The sequence below is a fragment of the Cydia fagiglandana genome, chromosome 18 (assembly GCF_963556715.1).
Source record: "Cydia fagiglandana chromosome 18, ilCydFagi1.1, whole genome shotgun sequence".
NCBI classification, from domain to species: domain Eukaryota; kingdom Metazoa; phylum Arthropoda; class Insecta; order Lepidoptera; family Tortricidae; genus Cydia; species Cydia fagiglandana.
In genome coordinates, this window is record NC_085949.1 from 9,743,046 (window position 1) to 9,765,910 (window position 22,865).

Below are 22,865 nucleotides of genomic sequence, written 5' to 3' on the forward strand. Positions count from 1 at the left end.
GGGGTTGAAAGTTTGTATGTATATCAAAAAAATTTTCGAGCGCGGGACTTGAATCTTTGTATTTGGGGATATTATTAGAAGACAATAAAAGTAATTTCAGCGATTTGTAAAATTCATCCCCTAACAGGGTTAAAAAGGGGATGAAAGTTTGTATGGGGTTAAAGTTTTCTTTTGAGCTACGAATTTGAAACTTCGTTAAATGATATATTATTAAGATACAAAAAAAACTTATTTCAGCGTTTTATAAAATTCATCCCCTAAGGTGGTGAAAAAGGGGTTGAAAGTTTGTATGGATATCAAAAAAAAATTCAAGTGGTGGATTTGAATCTTTGTATTTAGGGATATTATTAGAAGACAGGAAAAGTAATTTCAGCGTTTTGTAAAATTCATCCCCTAACAGGGTTAAAATGGGGTTCAAAGTTTGAATCCATTACAAATGCTTTGAAACTTCTTAAAAAGACATAATAGCCGATTACAAAAAAAAAGTAATTGCATCGTTTTTGGAAATCCAATCCCTAAGGGGGTTAAAACGGGGATGAAAATTCGTCTTGGGGTGTAAATTTAATTTTTTAGCTAGGAAATTTAACTTTTTGGAAAAAAAGGTAATACATTAAAAAACATGAAAACTAATTCATCATCCCCCAAGGTGGTGAGAAAGGGGTTGAAAGTTTGTATGGAGATCAGATATTTTGTGAGTGCGGAATGCGGAACTTGAATCTTTGTATAAGGGCATAGGTACCTATTATGAGAATACAAGAAAAGTAATTTCAGCAACCAACATCAAAATCCACTTGACTTAAAACTTCATACAACTTGCTAAAAAAGAAAAGTACCTACTTAATTTCAACATTGCTTGGATATGAAAATTATAGGTACTAAAGATGTAAAATGTTGAAGATAAGATTCCACGCGAACGAAGTCGCGGGCAACAGCTAGTACTGAATAACTTTTACTATGGTGCTAATGACGAAATCTAAAAAAAATGTCTTTTTCATACATTTTGACCGATCGATACCGATCGACCATAGTAAAAGTTGTTCAGTATAACCTACCAAATCACCCCGATCAAGGTTTTCAGTGGGTTAGAAAACACGTTATACATATTTTGTTTACATCATATGTACTACCAGTTGAACTTTTAATACAGTGGTCTATGACAAAACCCGAGGGATATTCTTGTATTTTTAGAAGTAGTACTAGTGACCCTAAGGTGTATCATTTGTACTACCAGTTGAACTAGATGGTAGTACTACTGTCCCAGAGGGGACACTTGCACTGCGTGGGCTATCAAATCCGCTGCAGACTTTTTTTGGTCCGACTTTACACATTGGGCAAAGAAATTGGATAGATGGAATACCATCCTAAAAGACGTGGAACGCGTCAGGGGGACCGCTAACCATGCCAAATAATCATATAAGTGCCTCTCTTTCGCACAAATAATCATAAGAGTGATAGAGAGGCAAATATATTAATTAATGAAGTGGTTCGCGGTTATAACCCTGACTGTATAAGAATCAAACCAGGGTATACTGCGTGTGCAACAATTTAAATTACAATTCTGCTAGGGACGGCCATTCCGTGAGCGTCAGGATGGCGGGTGGACCTCAGCGAATTTGAACGAAATATTTATAAACATATTGTACCTTCGGTGTACTTTAGTGTACTTTTAATAGAATCCAGTGCACTTCTCCCGGAAACGAGATATTTAACAAAAAAGGTCCACCCGCCATTCTGACGTCAGGATGGCGGGTGGACTTGTGAAATCTTGGATTATACCGCACTCCAAGTATGTAGTTATAGTGTACTTTTAGTGTACTTGCGTAAACTATGAATAGAAATCAGTGTACTTCTTGCAGAAACGAAATATTTATCGAAAAAGGTCCACCCGCCATTCTGACGTCAGGATGGCGGGTGGATCTGTGAAATATCGCATTATTTTACGCAAAATGTATGTTTTTATATTGTACCTACAGTGTACTTGCGTAAACTATGAATAGAAACCAGTGTACTTCTTCCGGAAACGAGATATTTAACAAAAAAGGTCCACCCGCTATTCTGATGTCAGGATGGCGGGTGGACCTGTGAAATCTTGGATTATACCGCATTTTTACAAGCTTTTATTTAGTTTCACCTGACCGTTGTCTGTCTGTCTGTCTGTAATCAAATCTTGCAAGTTAAATTTGATCCACTTCCCGGTTTCCGATTGTAAGTCGGGTGACTATGCAATATTATGGTGTCATCGAGCTGACCTGATGATGGAGACCGGAGGTGGCCATAGGAACTCTGTGATAAAACAACGAAACCTAATTGTGTTTGGGGTTTTTATAATTGTCTCGATGAGTATTAGTTGCCTGTGGAAAAAAGTACAGCCGACGATAAAAGCTTGTACCAAAAATGAAATTTTTGCCAAAAACTTATTATTACATATCAAACAGCAAAGAATAAAAATTTATTGAATAGGTATTCATGATCTCCTTAGATGTGGCTGCTATAGTCTTGATTTGCCGAGTGATCATCGCTTTCCGGTTGCAACTTGGTGCCATCGAGGAATGTCCATGGTACATACATGAAAAAAAAACGTGATAGACATCACTGTTAAGGTTACTAGGTATTACTTCTAGAACCAAAAAATATACTTACAGACAAACCTACGTACATACAATATACTTACAAATATTTTAAAAACAATCCTCCTACTTCAATATCATGGGTGCATGCCTGCATGGCCCCATATGATATAGACATTTGATCCTTTACAAAAAACTTATCATCTAGCCTAGCCTATTGGTAGTATTTTCTCGAGCTTTACGCAGTTAATTCAGGAAGTTGTCATACCTACAAGACAAAAGCATTTCGAAAGCGGGTTCCTATGCAGATTCAAATGGCACTACACCATAATCATACCTATTTTTGCCAATACCTTGACGCGCGGGGTAACACGATACATTACCTGCATTCAACGTGTTCTTGCATATTCAAATACATTTAGTATCTTTCTACAAATTTAATATCACAATTTTTTCTTTTGACAATGTTTATTATACTATTCGAAAAACATGACAGCGTCAAATATTTAAAAGTCGTAAAATGTAAAAAGGCATAAGAAAAGAGTCCAAACATATTATTTAAGAGTCGGACCAAAGAAGGACTTTTTTAATATTAGATCTAAGCATTAGAATCTTAGTACTTATAGGCTAAGCCTAAAGTGCCATTGCAATGCAAGCTAATGAATAAATATAAACTAGCAACCCATATTTAAAATCAATTATATTGTTATCTTCTTCTGCACGACTTACAAAATATACCTAATTTCCAAATCGTTATCTTATACTTTTTGATTAAAATAGCTGTGACATATGGACAGACAGACAGACAGAGATAGACAGACAGGCAGACAGACGGACGGACATGACGAAACTGTAAGGGTTCCGTTTTTGCCATCTTGGCTTCTTTTTCACCAGAGGAAAGTAAGTAAGTAGATAGTTTATTTTTTGTAACCGACACAATTCTATCTTAGTGTAACGAGCTTAATAGTTTTTATTTACTTACTTATTTTATTGAGAGCGCACCACCGACATTCTTAGTGGTGGTACTGTATTCGCTGTGGCCGAAAACAGCTTGTAGATAATTATCTTATACCGATACTTTTTAAATTTTTGTTAGTTTGTCGCAGCCATTGGAAATTTCTCCTCTTTTAAACTCGTTTTTCATGCATGGGTTCCTGAAATTGAACATATCGGAACTGAACACATGAACACTGAAGAACGTGGCATTGATGGGAGAAAATAATGTCAAAACCAGATAAGCTGAAAAATCTACATTTGTAGAATGTAACTAAATGCATTGGGTACCACTACAGTTTGCTGACGACTACCTAAATATTCCATAATATCAATATCCAGTGAGAAAAACGGGAACTATGTTTGTATGGAGAACCGGTCATTCCCTTTCCTCTTAATAGCTTGATATACTTCGGCACATGATTATACATATTTATTAATAGGTACATGCACTGTATTTCCATATCTTACCTTAAGCAGAGAGCCAGACGGTGAATGCTGGATATTGGTTTCTGAAATCTTGTTTTTGTTTTACCAAACGTTGTTTAATTCTGCCGTGTGGACGGCTTCGAAAGAATCTTGAGTCATATGTAAATAAAGCTCTTTACATCATGTTGTATGTACCTATTCTTATATTTCCGAACGTGTCGACGTGGATGTACGCCCTAGAGTATGCAGTAGCCTCTTAATCAGTCATTAAGGCAGCTAGGGCCAATATTTTGATTATATTATTTCCTTCCATATCCGCTTGCTTCCGATCAAACCATTGTTTTCAATCTGATTGACATTTATTATGACATTTGTCATGAACAGTCAGCTCGGACGTCCCGGTCGGCTCGGATAGGGCTGGGTAAGACTCGAATCCATTGAATCCTCTGCTTGAAGACTACTCAATTTTCTGACTCTTATAATTAAGTTTAAACTCGAGTTCTTTTCAACTAGATAGAGACCAAAGTCTCTTGTAGAGACTTGAGTACTTTTCAGAGAACTCTCGTTTTTTTACAAAAAAAAATCGAAATGCATTGTCTTTATGTATAATTTGTAGATTAGATACGTACATAAATCATAAAATAACGCTTAATTTCGTTACTGTTATATAGGAAAAACCTATAAATTTTTTCACGGAGTCTTTATTTGGAGGCTCGAGTCCTTTTGAGTTGCTCTTAAAAAGGACTACAAAGGACAGAAGTCGGGAGAAGTTTTTTAAGCGCAGAGTCTTGTAAAAACGAGCTGTGCCTACATCAAATTCAGACTCAAAGGACTCGAGTTCCTACATGTAAACACTAGAGGCTCGGACATTGCTCGGACAGCACTAGTGTTAATGTAATAAACGGGTGGCCCTGGCGCCTCGGCCCCGGAACGGCCCGGTCACGGTGGCGCTCCTGACAGCTCCTGCGTCGGCTCGCTCCGGCCCGCCCCGGTCCGGGCACGGCCCGGTCTAGCGTGAGTCATCCTTAAAGAAGTAAATATGCGATCGCTTTAAGCGCGTAAAAGTATTGGTTTATATTATAAGTATTGGTTTGTATCATCGTCATATTACGCTATTATTGCTTATTACGAACCGAAATTTTTACGAACCTTTAGATATTTTCACTTAATTTTATCACTTAATTTTACTTCGTAAACTTTAACAAATTTGTGAGATTTCAAAACAGAAAGTCAATAACTAGGTACATTACTTTTTGTTGGCTTTCAAAGTAATACAAAATTACGTCGATTCTCATTGGATTTGACGCTCAAGCTAATTTAAATAAAGTTTTCATTTTCAAAGCCCAAGTCGTAATCGGGATATTAATCATTCAACAAAAAATCTGCAATTCTCGCGTCATTTGCTTTGATTAAATGTTTATTTTTATTTCATTTTTTTTATGTGCATTTTTCATTTATTGGAAAATAATTAAATTAAAGAAGGTACATTCTTCGTCGTACCTACTTCTCTTTTATGAGTAGGCAATAAATTAGTAGGTAACAAGCCAATTGAATAAAGAATATATTCATGCCGGTAAATGTGGAGGAGAGTATGAGTAAATAGGCATGCATGCTCGCATGTTTGCATTTTAATTTGCAATTGTAAATAAAATCGTGGGTCTGCATATAGGAGCGCTCGGAGACGCTGACCATTCCCATGCTGGGAATTCTAATGCTGCAATAAAATTGTTCGCTCGTTGTACTACGTGAAGTGTACGGCACTTTATTTTCGACGTAATTTAGAAAACAACTCTGCTATTCATAGTGTGGGAACAATCTAAAATTAAACTTATAGAAAAAAGCAACATTTAATATGAAATACTTTAATACATAGAACACTCTTATATATACTTAGGTACCTACTATGTTATGATGCTAAATTGTTATGTGAAAAGCCCTTGCAGAATATTTTTATTTTTTATTGTTAGTAAAGCCTTCGTTATGAACATTATTTTTGGATAATAAAATAAGTAAGCACACTATATAAACAAGTAAATTATAAACAATATATAATCCACTCACAAATACTCGCTTTCTTTAGAATTGTAGTACGTGCGTATAGGCGTGAGGTTACCCACAACGAGTTCCTAATAATAATAATATCCAGAAAGAATCCGCAACGATACGGTAGTAGGTACATTTTAAAGTTCTCCTTTCTTCGAGGAGTTTAAATGGAAGGTATCCGAACCCCTTGTGGCCATTAATCCATCATTGTGTTGAGCTCCGTCGGATTGTACTTGCCTTTTTACATCTTCCCTCATTCTGATACCGCGATAAGCATTTTTTTTTTCAAATATTGTTTCTTTAAGTCACAGTTCAATTTAATTTTGCTCTGATGGTGGAAATAAAAATAAAAATTTAAAAATTTAGCGTAATCTGCTGAATAGGTAGCTTCTACATAGTTACCTAATAAAGTGATCGTTTAAAGTGAAACAAAAGATAAGGCAAAACTTAACATATCAGCGAAGGACGGTACCGTGGTTAATGGCGCGGAACTACCGGCGTTTTGTTAGTGTTCCGTTCCACTCAAACCGTGGACCAGTCTCGACCCATACTTTGTTACTGATTCCTTGAAATGGAACAAACCTTTACCACGTGGAATTTTATGACGATATAAAATTTCACTTTACATTACGATCTTGAGCCCAATTTTTGTATTTTACATATTTCCTCCGAACGAGCGGGCCGAGCAAATAAGCCTCGATGATCTCAGTAAAAAATACGTAATCTTAAATCGTTGAAGAAAAAAAACGTACGTTCCTATTCTACTTGTATAAAAATCGACCTCTTACAAATGTGTAAATTGCTGCAACTAATAATTGTTTTTTTTTCGACTGGTTACGCATTCGAGCTTTATGCTCAGCTCAGCTTTAAGTATGTACTACACCTTACAAAACAAAGTCCCCAGCCACGTCTGTCTATATTATAATTGTGTGTTTATATGTTTGTTCGCGATAACTCAAAAACTTCTGAACGGATTTCCATGCAGTTTTCACATAATTATCAACCCGTACGAAGCCGGGGTGGGTCGGCGGTAGGCTTATTTATCTGCCCGTCTCAGTTAAATTATGTATATTAAAATAATTAAATCGCGGATTTTGCGCAACAAGGTACTTGTGTGGATTCACAAGGAAGTAATTAGGTACTTACAAATTATTCATTTTCTAGTAATTAGCAAAGAAAAATGGTAAAAAATATCAGAATTAAATAAATTGCTTGCAATGCCTTATCGCAATAGAGTTTTTTTTACTAGTTTCTGTTCGCAACTTCGTCTGCGTGGGATGATGGTGTTGATGACGATTGATAAGAACTATGCTATGGGGCCCGATTCAGATTATGAAATAGACATCTTTTAGACATCACCAAGATACGATAACGATATGTTTAAGATCTAACCTGATTTTTGACAACCCTAAATAGCTCAAAGGGATAGTGCCATATATTAGAAATGGACATCATGATTCGACCCTGAACTGCTGTCAAACTACGTTTTTGTAGGAAGTTTCCTTTCTGTACGGTAGTACTATTAATTATTCTGTGCTAAAAGTCCCGTACAAACGATAGTACGAGTAGGTACGATGCGCAATAAGGAAGGAATTACCAAAATTGTTATCGAGACTCATATTAAAAAGAACGTTCTTCATTATCCTATTGATAAAAAAAATAAGTGTTTCGTCTAAAACTAAAACTAAATAGACATCTATTATATATCTTGTAGACATAACCAAGATATTACGATAACGATATGTTTCAGGTCTAACCTGTCAAATTTGACATTTGCGCGATTCTGGAGATACTCTTGAACGATTTCCACAGGATATGACTTAGAGATCCAATTCACATCTAATAGATATCTTACTCTATCTAACGTAAAAGTGACATTGGTTGCCCGAATTGCGCTGCAAAAGAGAACTAGTTGATATCTAAACTATAACGTATCTAGAATGGATCTAGTACGTGTCGTCTCTTGTGAATATCTTGAAGTTCGAATACGGCAGATGGCCTTTTTCGGGGCCCAAATTATCTCGATACCAAATTTTATTTACATCAGGTCAGCGGTAAGCGTGAAGAGGCTGTTGCCTCAGACGGACATAGTTACTTTCGCATTCAGTTTGACTTATTAAAGAGTTTTGTATTGTATTATAATATGAATTAGTAGTGATTTGTCTTGTTTATTTCATTATCAATTGATTGCGCTTTTGTTTTGTGATCAACCGCCGTGTATATCTATTTACTGAAATACTAAAGATAGCTATATAATAGGATGATTAAGTAGATTAGATTAATTCCACTTAATGATCGGCTTATAATGAGACAAAAGACAAAAGCGTCTTTGGTTCATGTGACTTAAAAGCATTGAACGGCGTAATCCATTGGTTGTTTGATCGTTGATGGATCACTCCGTAATGAAGAGACTGTCGGGTTTGCGATTACCTCACGAATTAGACCCATTGCTGGTGAGCGCAATCACCGATTGCTGACTCGGGAACGAAGATCTGCACGAATGTGGAGTCTGCGCTATTGTGATAGAAAAATAAAGTTATCGCCGAGAAGAAAAGGCGTGATATCGTAAAATTGTTATAAAATGTGGATAACCACTTTCCAACCTTGCTACATAAAATAAGATGAAATACAAATCACAATGTATATGTATAAGGTACTTATACATCAGTGGCGGCGTGTCCATAAAAGCTGATTCCCACTGGCTTGCCTGTTTTGGACGTTTGAGCAAAGTTTTAAAGGAAATATTTAAGCCAAAGTATATGGATATGGATATGTTTGACTATGGATATGTTTGACGCGCCGCCACTGTTATATATAGTAGATTCTGGTCTCCTGATTTTTCAGGACATATTCCACTTACCCACATACATTCACATTTTTTGAAATAATCAAGTTACAAGAGCTAGGTTAGTACCCAAAAGGATACAAACAAAGTCGATATGAGCCCTCCGAATCATTAATTTTTATTAAAACAGAGTTTAAACAAATATAAGTCTAAACCTAAATTAGCCTGAGGCATTGTTCCCAGGACACTGGCCGCGTTCCCCTTTTGCACAATGAGGCTGAGTTTTTGCGCAAAAAATGCGCTTGCTCGTAGGTATCATTAATTTTTACATAATGATCAATTCGGTATCGTTTAAGGTCCCCTATCATTGGCCTCGGCTGACCCTGTGAAACGCCAGTTATAACAATTTAAAGTAACACCACAATTATTATCATTTAAGTTACTTTAAGTTAAAATTGAAATTAACTATTTTTAAACCAAGTTTTTAACAAATCGTACAAAAGAATTCGCAGATTCGCTGGCAGGTGGTAAAAGTTTTCCGTTGCGCTCCATGGCGCAGCGCGTTCCAACTTGAAACAAAATTACTTTTTTATTTAAATTATGCTATTCGTAACAAACTCTAACGATTGTTTAAGCATTATTTTCTAAAAAAAAACGTGTCATTCACAGCAGGCTTTAACGGTAAGTTAAATAAAAATGGAAACGGAATTTGCTGGCAGGGATAAATCCTGCCGTATCTGAAGGCTTTGAAATCACGGCAAGCCTTGCCAAATCCCAGGGTTGCCAACTTTACGAAAAACTTTCCGGAAGTCTTTACAGAGCGCGATTTAAAGGATTATAAATTACCGGCGGCGCTGAAGGAAACTTAATTACAAAGTTCTATTTTTGTTTATTTTATGTATGTGTGGGTAAGATTACTAACAGCTAAACGGTATAATAACTTGATCGAACTTTTTGAGTGAATTATTTTTTACTTAACTTATTTTCTCGCTGGTAACCCTATAAACGTGGCTCGCGACAAGTTTATTTATTATTTGACAAATCTTGTAATTAAACTCGATCCCTTTTAAGTGACTGCTTGGGTCTAACATGGAGACTTAAATTTATTAAACTGCAGTAAATCCAATTGTTTTAGCTTAATTAAGTAATTTAAAAGTGTGCTGGTGTTTGTAGTGGGTTTTCTCATTCGTATGGATTGAAATATTTACTTAGTGATATAAAAATATTCTAAGTAGGTATCTACGAATGCGTAGGTACTGAAACTACCATTCTACAACGATTATAAATTTTAAAAATATTTTATATATTCAGGCAACTAAGGCCCATAGATACCTGCCATACCTAACAAACTAACAGACCTACATACAATAATAGAAATCTCAAAAGCTAAATAAAAATCATTTTGGTGGCACAGTTTTCTGATGCGTTGCCTGTTCCGGCATAGGAATTATGGTGAGAAGGAATGAAAGAGCCAGTTTATGCAAATGTTACTAAATTTTTACAGTGTTCTATAACCTGACATAAAAACCAGCCACTCTAGCCATAAGAAAAAGGTGGAAGATTAAAATATAACCCTGTGTATTCCGTATCTGTATGTCACATACATTTCAACTCATGTGTATAGGTATTTTATATTGAATATGTTTACTGTGTATCCCACACTTACAACGTACGTGTAAGCGACCATCAAAATGTTTTTTAATGTATCTTATATTATGTCATGTTGTTTACAATTTGTTAATGTAAACTGGAAGAGGTAATTGCCCATAGTGTAATAAAACATGGTCTTCTCTTCCCATAGTAACACAAGCCTACGTCACAATAACATGGCCGCTATATATAGCGCTATCGCATATTATCATATAGCGCTGTCGCATGATGACGTAGGCTTGTGTCAGTCAGGTGACCTAGAAAAGACGGGAAGAGAGTACCAGGCGGAGTATATTATTATACCATGTCACTTTTTTCACTTTTTTCACTTTTTTCTGAGAAAGCCGAGCTAACTAGAGGAGTTCCGCAAGGATCCGTGATTGGCCCGCTCCTGTTTATATTATATTCTGCAGATATTACATCTCACATCACGCATTGCAAATACCACATCTACGCAGATGACATACAAGTATATATATCATGTAAGCCCGCCGATATCAACAGTACCATAGGGAAACTAAATGAAGATCTCACCAGAATTGCTGGATGGGCTACACAAAACTGCCTACTACTTAACCCTAGCAAAACAAAATACCTTGTGTTTGGCAGCAAGCAGCAACTGGCCGGTGCCAGCATTTCAGTGGATGTTCTGCTAATGAACAAACCAGTTGAGAGGGTGTATGAGGCGCGTAACTTAGGTCTCATAATGGACTGCGGACTACGATATGAGAAACATACCGCTGAGACAATTAGGAGTTGCTTTTATAAACTTAAGGTACTATATAAAATTCGGCCATATTTAAGTGAAAACTTGCGCATTCAATTAATTGAATCACTCGTCCTATCAAAGCTGAACTACGTGGATGTTGTGTTTGGGCCAAGACTTCTTGCAAAAACTAAACGACTCATACAGCGTGTTCAAAATGCCTGTGCTCGCTTCTGTTTCGATATTCCGTTGAGAGCTCACGTGACCCCATATCTGAATAGCCATAGCATCCTCAAAATGCAACACCGCCGTAAACTACACTTGGCTTGTTTGCTCTTTGGCGTACTGAACTATAAAACTCCTTCATATCTCTTCAACAAGCTATCTTGCATCAAGCTCCGCGAACGCCGTGATTGTGGGATTCATCTGTTGACGCCGCGTCATGCCTCAGCCGCTTTCCGAGGAAGCTTTAAATATTCTGCGTCCCGCTGTTGGAACAACATTCCGCCCCCAGTGAGAAACCTGCAAAATATATATAGTTTTAAAACAAAGCTCAAACAGTATATGCTCAATCACCAGCTTAACCAGGAAACCTGCAGATTAGAAACCAGCTGCCTGTAGTCAAGACTCTTGCTGTTGTTGTATTGTATTGTAAATTTTGTTACTTACCACAATGTTCTTGTTCCTTCCGCATAGGAGTCGACACCATTCCCGACACGCCATCCTTTTTATCTGTGTCATTTTCATTATGTTTCTATTTGTTTAACTTTGGTGTTGTTTTTGTTTATATATTTTAGCCAACTTTGTAACATTGTTTTCATGACTAAAAAGTTAAAACTGATTGAGATTTTACATAATATTATATTAGATTCACTCACTTTATTGTTTGTCAAATCTGTCATCGAATTTAATTTCGTGTAGCTACCGCTGGCGCTAGTTATGCGCGCTTAATGCCGCGCCACGATGTGACCCGACCGGATTGTACAAGTTCGATCGGTTAATCCGTGTACTTAATTCATCTCTTTTTGTATTAGCTGTGTAAAATGTGTGTAATCTATTTTTCGGTTTATTTTATGTTTCTTTACTAATTTTTTTTTTTTTTTTTTGTCTGTTACCTTCCGTGATTATTTCTCACTTGATGGTCTAATCGGAAGATCAGCGCTGGAAGTCGCCAGCAACATGCTGAGATGGGACCATTTCGTGACACTTTATTTTTCACTATGTTTTTTCTATGTATGTCTGTTGTCTGTGTGTTTACGAATAAAAAACTATTCTATTCTATTCTATGTAATTGCCCAAGTAAATCCATACCTTTGAATCCTTCACTACGTACTTACTTATGGTGCGAGAGGGATCTAGGATCATTGAATCAATATCATATCATCCTTTATTTCCAAAATCAGAATACGCCTCGTTTTTGCGAATCCAAAAATACTGAAGCAATAACAGGTGCCATTACACTTCAAAACAACACTGCAGTTAGCCATGATATTTACTTTGAATCCAAGTTATGACGTATGCGCATTCTTATCGACCGCGCAGTCTTAGACCACCCTGCCCTAAGTGAAAGAAAGTGTTCCATTCAACGTGATTCTTATTTGTACTGGTGTAATTAATTCAATGCATTACGAGTATATGCATTTTAGAATGTTAGAATACGTTAAAGTTCGTACTAACGGTTGCAGGCTCACGGAATCGGTCAATGATTCAATACTCGAGTGTGTGCACTCGAAACTTTCCCTATAAAGGATGGGAGATGTGTTTTGATATTTCTCCGATAACAAGCAAACTTTTGTCCTTCGACGACCATAAAGGATATAGGGTGTGTCGAAAACTCCACTCCATGTGAGGAGTTCATGAAATAATACGGCGGTTAATGATAAAATAAAACTTTTGTATGATTGAATTGATTGAGTAACTATATCACTGAATACAATTTCGAAAGCAGAATAATTAGGTGGTTAGTGTTTTAAGTTCTGCGGAGCCGATTACCTCGTGTTTCTCAGAATCAAATTATTCTTAAAATATAACTTTACTCATTAAAGGGAATAATCGAATTATTATTTTAATTAATAGTAGCTATACGAGAAAGAATAGTGCCATTTGAATTAATCAACCTCTAATGGTGCTTCCATTGACTGTTATATAATATCGTGTGATAGGTACACCATGATAGTATTGATAGTGTTTTATTATGTTGTCTTATATCACACAATGTAATACTTGTATAAGGTTATAACCGCCCAATATGAGAGCACCATAAATTAACGCAGGCTTCGTAGTTTACCTACATGCTACGGCGTGCTACAGCTACGAAGCCGCTACGGTACCTACTCGTAGCAGTGATTCACTTTCCAAATAATCGCTGCTACGCTGATATGTAAAACGTACCCATTCAGAATTTACGGTCCGATTTGAACTTTAAAATACGTCAATTGTTAGATCTAGAAACGATATGGATTAGATATGTCAGTGTCAAATGTGACGTCACAAACAAAAATGTCACTTTTGACACTGACACTTCTAATCCATATCGTTTCTAGATCTATAAATTGACGTACTCGTACCTATCTTAAAGTTCGAATCGGGCAGTTAGAATCGACCTCCTAGCCTAGTCGGTAAGTGACCTAGTGACCTTACGAAGCAGGGGGTCGCAGGTTCGAGACCTGGTAAGGGCATTTATTTATGTGTTTATCAAAAATATTTGTTCGTGAGTTATGGATGTTTTCTATGTATATAAATATTTATATATAATTATATATTATATATATCGTCATCTTGTACACACAATACAAGTTTTTAGTATTAATTAATTGTATCATATTTTTAAAAAATCGGCCGTCTCCTTGTGATCTAATGATATTCTCTTAAGATACGCAATTAGTAATTAATTGCGATTTCGTTTTCTAATCGCTTAGAATCCGTACTGTAAGATAAACAAGCTTGAAGCCGAAGACGCGGTACTGTCAAATTACACCAGATTAATTTTGATTCATTTTGTGTAGCTTCCACCTGTTCTCAATTTAATTACGGCGAAGTTTCGCTGATAAGTAGGCATCTCATTTCACATGATTCCGAGCTCCGAGAGGGATACTAATTAAATTCTTTATATTGGTATTATTAATAAATGTGATATGTTTGGTGTTTACGTTGGGTTTATTTTGAAAGATATATTTACCTAACTCTGTATAAGATAAATCAAACAAACAAAACGGAGAAAATTGATACTATCTATATACATGTGCCATACTGAAAGTTTCTGGATTCTGATATATGAGACGACTTATTTTTTCTAAGTGGCCAGTCCAGCAATTTTCAGTTTGCCCCAAGTAGGTACTACCTAGGGTCGCACGAAGAAAAGTCTGCAGCGGATTTGATAGCCCACGCAGCGTAAGTGTTATTTATACGTCATAATTTCATAGAAGTTTGACGTTTAAAATAACACTTGCACCGCGTGGGCTATCAAAATCGCTGCAGACTTTTCACGGTCTGAGTTTATCGTCGCTGCGCTTGTAAAATACGACATGTGTTTTTTTTAATTGTTTTTGATGTATATTGATACAACTTTTTAAGCCGCATATTACTCTAAAATCCATTTTTAGGGTTCCGTACCCAAAATGTAAAACGGGACGCCATTACTAAGACTCCGCTGTCCGTCCGTCCGTCTGTCACCAGGCTGTATCACACGAATCGTGATAGACAGGTGAAATTTTCACAGATGATGTATTTCTGTTGCCGCTATAACAACAAACACTAAAAAGTACGGAACCCTCGGTGGGCGAGTCCGACTCGCACTTGTACGGTTTTTCTCTATTTTATCTGGTTCACAAAAAGTTAAAATCAGCTATATAAAACAACCCTCAAAATGCGCCTATAGCCACACAAAATGTGCTAAATGTAAAAAGATACATAGCGGTTTTTAGAATGCTACATAATATAACGGTGAAATTGCGCCTTTTTAGGGTTCCGTACCTCAAAAGGAAAAAACGGAACCCTTATAGGATCACTCGTGCGTCTGTCTGTCTGTCTGTCTGTCTGTCCGTCTGTCACAGCCGATTTTCTCCGGAACTACTGGACCAATTAAGTTGAAATTTGGTACACATATGTAAGTTTGTGACCCAAATAAGGACATGTAACGTAAACAAATAAATTTTAAACATGAAGGCCACTTTCGGGGGGTAAATGAGAAAATTAAAAAATAAAGTTTTTCAAACTATATCATGTTACATATCAAATGAAAGAGCTTATTGTAAGGATCTCAAATATTTTTTTTTTATAATTTTCGAATAAACAGTTTAGAAGTAATTCAAGAGAATATGCGAAAAATTACCATTCCCCCCCCCCCCCTTTATCTCCGACTCTACTGGGTCTAAAATTTTGAAAAAAATACATCAAATAGATCTATACCTATAGATGACAGGAAAACCTATAAGAAATGTACAGTCAAGCTAGAGTCGGACTTAATTACTTAGTTTTTGATCAGACCCCTACGGATTTTTTAAAGAGATTTCACTCACGTTTCACATAAAAAAATACATTTTTAAAAATTGTGTAATGTATGGAACCCTTGGAACGCGAGTCCGACTCGCACTGGGCCGGTTTTGTAACACATAGCGGATAAGTGGTACAATCAGCTAAGTGCTTTATCAAAATGATATTCTATAAAAACATAACCCGATATGTGTATCAGAAAGTACTTTCATATTGGTTTTTGCAACTCAATAAAATTTCGCTATGTGCTAAAAATTTAAATAAAATATTATAGCTTCTAAACTAAGAAGTTAAAATTTTCCAAATCGTTCATCATTTAATGTCCCATTGAAAATTTTAATTTTTGACATTCCCAGTTTCCGCGTTCTCAATACAGTTGAAAAAGTAACATGTTTTTTGTGGCCCCTGTAAAGTTGGGTTTTTTAACATAGTGGATTTTACAAGCGCAGCGACGCTAATTTTTCTGTTTTGAGTTAATGAGCCCGATTCGGATTTTTAAATAGACATCTATTAGATATCTTTTAGACATCACCAAGATACGATAAAGATATATTATGTTTAAGATCTAACCTGTTAAATTTGACATTTGCGCGATTCTGGAGATACTCTTGAACGATTTCCTCAGGATGACTTAGAGATCCAATTCACATCTATTCTAGATCTAATAGATATCTTACGCTATCTAACGTAAAAGTGACATTGGTTGCCCGAATTGCGCTACAAAAGAGAACTAGTTGATACCTAAACTATAACGTATCTAGAATGGATCTAGTACGTGTCGTCTCTTGTGAATATCTTGAAGTTCGAATACGGCAGTATATTAAAACGTAAAACGTATAGATATAGTAAAACGTAAGTTATATAACGTAGGCAGATATTTTATTACAAAGCTTTCGGTTAGCTTGTCCGAAGTACGTAAAATGTTCACACAACCAAATTGCATGCGTAACAATTCAGAAACTCACCCAAACAAGCCTTGTGTCGGTGCAACACGATCATTGCCCCAGGCTAGAGAGCTTACAAAGGCCGTAGAGGTCCATTTAATGTAAACTCCGCACCATATTGGGTGTACACGACACAGTTAGACCACAGATTATGCAAAATAATTGGGCTATTAGATAAGAAAATGATATAGTGCCTCAGATACAAATTTAGTTAAAGTGCATCATGAGATTCATATAGCAAAAAATAATTTCCACGATGAATATATGTAATAAGTTTTCGGAATTGAAATTTTAGGTCCATGGGGTCCCAGCGCGCATAAGTTGTTTGCAGAAATCGCGAAGCGTCTGGTTGACGTAACTGGTGACCGACGAGCTGGTTGCTCCCTCGCACCACGTATCAGCATTGCGATACAGCGGGGAAATGCCGCCAGCATCCTTGGTACAATGCCTCAGGGGCCTATTTTAGATTTAAGCTAGTTATTAATTTCGTTTAGTAGTACTACTATATATATATTGTATGTAAACAAATGATTTAAAAAAAATGTAATAAGTTGTTTTCACGTTTGATCATTAACATTATTTATAATACGGTACGGTTGGATGCGGCAAGCTGAAGACAGGACGTTTTGGCGCTCTTTATGGGGAGGGCTATGTCCAGCAGTGAACTAATATAGGCTGATGATGATGATGATGATAATACGGTAACCGCGTACCATCAAGCGAGTTGTATGCTTATTTGCCTTCAACGTTGTATCAAAAAATACTCATTAATGTTCCTGTAGTACGAGTATGCTACCCAAATAATAAACTACCTATTTAAAAAGGCCTGAAAAAAATTGTCTACTTTTTAGTTAAGAATTCAATGCCACCTCTGTGTGTGCTTTCAACTTCGCTTCGTCGGAAAACCGGAGACGTTTGATCAAGCTTATCATATGGCTTACGGTAATTTAGTACCTATGCATACAATAGATGTATAAATATTAGATATTTGACATAACTATTGCGGAATAGCAAGCATCATGTTTAGATATTTATTTAGTTTTGTTTGTATATTTATTTATTACAATATTAGAGTCAGCATGACGTCAACTAAACACAAATTAGCCAAAGGAGACCAAAATATTTCGCAGCATTGCTACAAGTTAAACTCGACACTTTTAAATTTTACGCTCCTGGCAGCTTAATAATTTAAGGACCTCTCTGCTTGAGTACTCGGCCAGGTTTTACTTTAACTTTTTTTATGTGACCGTCTTATCAAGATCTACCTCTCTCTTCTTGTTAGTTTTATACTGTCAAATAGAGATACTTACGCAATTTTTCTTATCAAAACTAGGGTCCAGGGATGATCCCCGCTGACGTATAGTTATTACGAATCTCGAAAACAAGTTAAACTGGACCTTAGCTTACTGTCAACTGCAAATAGTTTTTGTACATCTCAAGTAGATGGAATGTTAACCGTACGATGCACCACTAATCACCTTGTTTCGTGTGTCGGCAGATTTTTAGATTTTTATTTTACTGTATGTTTAAATACCCTCCATGTTATTATTTAGTTCTTTCGCTAATTTCATGCAAAATAAATGTATTTGTGTAGTTTTAAGTTCTCATATAAGTGAATTGTCAAATTCTTAATGAGAATAAAGAATCTTAAACCTAAAAAAAAACTAGGTTCTTCTAAAAATCAAATCGTGATGATGAAATTACATTAGCTAGAGCACTAACTTTTTTTTATAAAGCAGAGACGTCTGCAAGCCATACTACTTACAGATTTTTAAATTAAAGGGTAAATTAAAATAAAATCACCGCTTCTGGCAAGACTCGAACTTGCGATCTTTAGGAACATCGATTCAATCACTCTTAATAATCTGTGCTACCGAAGCTTATCAAGCGTGCAAATATCCATTCCTTCCCTTTTTGTTTATACACCTAAGGAAGGCGCATAGCGATATCTAGAGTCAGAATACTTCACTTCATTGAAGCCAAACTCCTCGAAAAGACGTTGATGATTGTATTTAATAAGAATGACACTCTTCGTGCTCGTAGTTTATTCAAAACGTATTTACTCAAATTCCAGGTTTCAGCAATGAACACGAAAACGTGTTTCATATCCGGCCATTTGAATTTCAAATGTCCAATCAGTGATAGCAGCCAATCGGGGTTAGACAGCGGCAATACATCCAAACTAGGAGCTATAAAAATTATGGTTACACAATTTAAACTGTAAACAATAGGAATCATTTACATTTTTAATTTTAAAAGTTAATTTCAGTGTCGGAGATCAAAGAAAGAGTCTTTCGACCAGCAGCGGGACACCAAAATAGGCTAGTAAAAAATAGGAGATTCAGAGATAATCATATATGTATGTAGGTGCGCGTGCTTCCACCAACTACGCGAAACAAAATTATATTTGGATTAAACATATAGGTTAGTAAATATAGACTGACAAGTTCCATACAACACCGCATGCCTTACCTAGTATCACTATTGTAGATACTGCTATTGATTAGTTCTGCGAATCAGAACTATCATCTTACTGATTTTATAATTATAACGTTGAAAGATAAAATTGGACTTGCCTAAATGCATCTAGTCAGAGGATGTTTTTATTATAGTTCGTTTTTTTAGCATTAGAAATAAGGTAAACAATCTTGATGTGTCTTTTAATTGAAAAACACACATTTCAAAAATAAGTTACGGCAAATATGTAACAATTATGAATCTAATACGATCATTTATATTCTTCTGCTTTCATAAGTAATAGTATTTGATTTTTAAAAAGCGTTTTTCAATTAAAAGACATGTCAAGATCGCTTACCTTCTTGCAAGTTCTTTCTAATGCTAAAAAAACGAACTACAAATTTTAACTACACGTTGGTATATGGAGGTTGATTTACTACTCTCAATATCATTGCTCTCTGGATGCAATTAAGACTATTGAATGTAGTATACCAAGCAGAATCTTCCGAGTTAAAAGTAAATATTTTTATGAGTGCAATCTAGACAAGTCGTATATTTTAACGTAGTGAGAGGAACAAAAATATAAGATATGTTAAATTTTATTTTATAAAAAGTCTAATTTTTCCCCTTAAATTAATTCAGGATAAACAGAGCAGTATACAAAAGTAAGTAAAATAAAACAATGGACTTCTATCAAGATTAATTTTACGCTGAGATATGTTGTGACAGTCGAAAATACGACAGTAGTTATTATACTTATTATGCGACCCCACGAAGACTCTCACTCCGAAATAATAGAATTGCTACATCTATGATTCATGGGAGAACAAAGGAAACGTATTTCCGTTGAATGTTTTTTTGATATATTTTTTTAGCCATTGTGTAGGCAAGTTGGTTCATCTTGCTGCGCTTGGCACCTCATTTGCCCGATAAAAGGTGGAATTCCAAGGCCTAATGACAGAATTCAAGCCTCAGCCTCACCATTAAAGTGAATGGCAGGGCGGCGTCGGCTTTTTTTATCGTAAACGATTTAACGAAAAACTTGGAAAACTTTTTGTAGACATTTTACGACTCTCAATGTAATGAAGCAAATTCTGCGTGCCTCGGAGTTGTTGACATTGTTCCAGACTTTGAACGGGCCTTAGTAACTGTTTATGGTTGTTAAATAATATTAAACCTTGAAAATATCTTGATTTGAGCTTTATTTTGTATTAATCTTAAGGGGCCCACTGACAGTCCGCCGGACGGTATCGTCCTGTCAGTTAGAACAAAATTTTGACAGTTCCGAACAACTGACAGGCCGATACCGCCCGGCGGACTGTTAATCAGTGGGTCCCTTTAAACTACTTTGGAAGATATAATTATTGTTACATTACATTACTTTAAAAAAGTTTTTATTTACAAAATAAGAAAAACGTTAAAAAATATAGGTATTTATACTCGTATACCGAATTCTCAACAGTAAAAAATTCTCAAATGTCGTTGTTACCAATTCACCTAAGCCCGGATATTCCATCGCATGCCACGCGAAGTGGCGGGACACATCGCTGGCGCACGTCCAAAGGCTCATCTCGGGCCGGCCTGCCACGGCGCGCCACGGCCGACCCGTCGTGTCCCGTCACGTGGGACAGCCCTGTCGCGTTGTCAACTGGACTATATGACTCCAATTTGCTATAAAGCGTGCCCAGTCAGATGCATCGCCCGACGCGGCATGTAAAATTTAAGCGCTTTGTTGATGTTTAAGATCAAACCCAAAACCCATAAATCATACTAGTTTAGTATTTTAGTAGTTTCTAAAGATTACGACATTAACGGACAGTACCTAGTGGAAGTAGGAAATTTGGCAATATTGCTACTGCCACTTTGGTTATCTGTCAATAAATATTACCTTTATACTACCATAACAGCTATTACATAATATTTACAGAAAAAAGAAGCTTTACTTACCCTGTGTTCAATGTGTTGAATGAAAAATAGCAAAATAATTTAACTAGTAATACGTACATGATAAGTAACGCTTAATATTATAACGAATTTTATTATATTTCATATATATTTAATTTCATCACAAATATGTTAAAAATTCGGCGAATTATTGTAATAATACCGAAAACGTCATATTATCAAGCAAAACTCGGCTGAACATTCCCTTGAAATTTAATTAACTGTAACCCCGTCATTCCACACGCCCTAAAATTTATAGCGATATTAAAATAAACGACACAGAAGAGCGGAAAGGGCATGAATCACACCACTTACATAGCCCACCTGCCTTCAACCGGTTTAATATATATGAAATAAGATTATCAGTATTAAAATTGATGAAATACAACGCTGGCCGTTAGTCAAGAATGGCTCCGGTCGGTAGCCGAGGTCGCATCAGCGTTTATTGAGTCGTGCATCAAAGATTATTGTACCTATTGAAATAAAACTCTTCAACTCTTATTATCTTGTTGTATTTCTGTCCACCATAGAATAGTTTACAAAAAACCATAACAAACGTTCGTTCTCCCATAGGCATCTACGCATTAAAATTCACCGTCTAATCTCACGTTCCTCTCTGTCATTTTTTCTTTAATTATCCTCATGACGTTTTTATCATGTTTCGTTCCACGCAAGTAAAACGAATTATTCAGAAATTTAGCATTGGATATCATTTTATAAACCGAAAATTATTAATTAAAAAGAAATCACAACACTCGGTCATCCGACTGCGTGCTATCTCCGGAGCACGCTAATTCACAACACTTAATCCAACTGATACTTAACTTAATAAGAATTACAACATACAATATAATATTGTTTGACTTATAACTATTTTACACATAATGTTTTTATTTTATTGTTCTGAGATTGAATCGTCAGATTCCGATGACTCTGAACCAGATGACCTGTTTACCTGCAGTGCCTGCACACTGATCCACGGACGCATTCGATCAGACGCTATCACACTGTCATATTTCTTCATGTTAAACCCTGGTATATTAGAAACTCTGTAGCGATCATTACCTAAACAACTAGTGACTTTGTACGGGCCGATGAATTTTGGCAAGAGCTTTTTACTTTTTCCATTGTTATAGAAGTTTGTTTTAGTAAGTTTCACCAAATCACCGACAGAGTACGAAACCGCTGGCATTCTCTTTGAGTCATACAATTCTTTTTGACGTTCTTGACTGTGTTTGATATTTTCTGAAGCCTCTTGCCTAATCTCATCAACCCGTCTGTTAATTTTTGTTAGCGAGGAGGCAGATTCATCGATATTATCGGAAGCATTAACACGAAAAGATGAAGTGATCCCTTGACCTTCATCTAAGACGTCATCTAATAAAGGGTCACGAACGGGAGGTACTTCGTCATATCGAGTATCCCTGACAGTTGTATCTGACACTATCCCATCAGAATCCACCACAGCATCATTGTCAGTTGACAACTTGTTATCGATGGGACAATTCGATTTAACCCCAAAGAGAAGTTCAGACGGACTCTTTTTTGTCGAGGCATTAATGGTATTATTAATACCCCATTGTACTTGGCCCAGTCGCTTGTCCCAATCACGTTCATTGCTGTCAAAATTCTGTGTAGACAGAGCTGTTAGTATTGTTTGATTGTACCTTTCGGCTTGTCCGTTTGCCCTAGGACAAGCGACTGCGTTAAGTACATGTTTGATCCCCTTGTTGACACAAAACTCTTTAAATTGGCCTGAAGTAAACGCAGTCCCACGATCCGAAATAATCCTACGAGGTATCATAAAGTCATTAAATAAACTATCTAATACTTTAACTACGTTCTTTGTCTTTGTA

At 36.1% G+C, this 22,865-nt stretch overlaps 1 protein-coding gene and 1 long non-coding RNA gene across 3 annotated transcripts in view; both read right to left on the minus strand.

Moving 5' to 3' along the window:
* The window catches only part of LOC134673516 (uncharacterized), a 297,423-nt gene that overhangs the window by 186,424 nt on the left and 88,134 nt on the right, over positions 1 to 22,865 (minus strand). The gene's annotated exons all lie outside the window — the stretch shown is intronic.
* LOC134673053 (uncharacterized) lies at positions 11,331 to 12,446 on the minus strand. Its single transcript, XR_010099406.1, has 2 exons — positions 11,843 to 12,446; positions 11,331 to 11,695 (listed from the first exon to the last, which is right to left on the minus strand). It is a non-coding gene; the product is annotated as an uncharacterized LOC134673053 (long non-coding RNA).